The following is a 1,752-nucleotide window of genomic DNA, read 5'->3' on the forward strand; positions in this document are numbered from 1 at the left end:
CTCTCTTGGCTATGTTGGAGGAGCTGAGGTGAAAAATCCCTTCATGTACAAATGAGGGGGGTATTTATAGCCAAGGGTGAAACTGACCCTTTTGGATGTTCAACTACCCTCATGGCCATTCGAATTCCATGAATTTCTGACTTACATGACTATATGTTCAACAAGTGGGTCTCTTGGACTTCTACGTTACATCACATTGATTGAAAACAAGCCCAAAGTGGAGATGTTGGCAACATGATTCATGACTTGACAAGACAATGCGGGTACATTCGTGCTGCTATCGCAGTGCATGTTGAGATACAATGCTGCTAAGTGATGAATGTCTTCATGGTGTATCATAGCTTCACCTCCACATGGTGAAGTGCAAGGAGTCTTCGATGGTCCTTGGTTCACTTGATGAAGCTCTAGTATGTTGTTCCTTGCTTTCATGCTGGAAGGATTTACGGGCTCATTTGTTCGTGCAGGTGCATGTTCGTTGCATTCCTTCTCTTCCCATGCTTCGTTCATTCATCCGCTTCGCATGCTTCGTTCGTTCGTCTGTTTCGCATGATTCGTTTGTTCGTCCGCTTCGCATGCTTTGTTCGTTCATCCATTAGTGAACCTGTCCATATGCATGTGGTCCCTTTGTTCATCTATTTCATCATCTTGACATGTTTGTGGGTGTACTTGTACCTACAGCTACTCATGACGCGATGACATCAAATCCAAAACCTCCTAGTCTACCATGACACATGATCATTCGGATGCGGGTGACTGGGAGAGGTGGCAGGGCTATGATACGGGATGATGGCTCCGGGGAATTGCTGATGAAAACTGTGAAGAGTCACTGAGGGATGGAGACATATGATTTGAGTTGACAGTAACTGTCTGCAAGGTCTGGCTCAGCTGGGAGGAAAAATTGTGCAAATTTTAGGAGGGATAGTCTGGGCTTCAGGAGGGCAGGGCAGGCATGCTCTGATCATTTTCCGGAATGAACAGTCAGTAGGGGTTGGGCAGAAAAATTTGCACAATTTTCCAGAGGAAGGTACCGGGCTATATGAGGGGTCATCAGGCAGGGATTGCACATTTTTTGGGGAACTACCCAGGACACTGGAAGCCAGAATTGTGCAATTCCTAGAGGGAACCGCCAGTTGGCTGCTGGGGTCACTAGCAGCCAAACTTGCGTAATTTATAGAGGGAATCACTAGTTGGTTGTTGGGGTCATTGGCATCCAAACTTGTGCAACTCCTAGAGGGAACTATTAGTTGGCTGCTAGGGTCACTGGCAGTAGAAACTACACAATTCCTGGATAGAACAGGCAGTCTGCTCCTAGAGCTACTCGCTGCAAAAATTGCATTAAGGCCGGGAGGCCGGCCTGCTGATCATCTCTGTGAAATTTCTAAGCTGAGCTAACTGATGGGTAGTGGGAGGCCTACTCATGAGCACTGTGCAATTTCTGAGATGAAAAGTCGGTTAACTGTTCGGGTGGCCAACATGAGTGCTGTTGAATTGCCTACGGACAATACAACTTGAAAGAACTAGCTTGGTGCTTCTGCACTGTTCTAGTTGACAATTGATCGAGTCAAAATTAGGGTGATGGTCCAGTTTTTAGTGAGGAGTCTGGTCGTCAGGACTTCAACAAAAATGACTAAGTGTGTGAATAGTCGAAAGATGCATAGGTGATCATATGGACTCACACTTGCATGACTTGATGATGAAATGACCAAACCATCCTGACATACATGTTCAACATGACTGACCAACGACGCAAGC

This window comes from Pinus tabuliformis, chromosome 1_2 (assembly GCF_031772625.1).
Source record: "Pinus tabuliformis cultivar Carrire ecotype Pingquan chromosome 1_2, CPIR1, whole genome shotgun sequence".
Lineage (NCBI taxonomy): Eukaryota > Viridiplantae > Streptophyta > Pinopsida > Pinales > Pinaceae > Pinus > Pinus tabuliformis.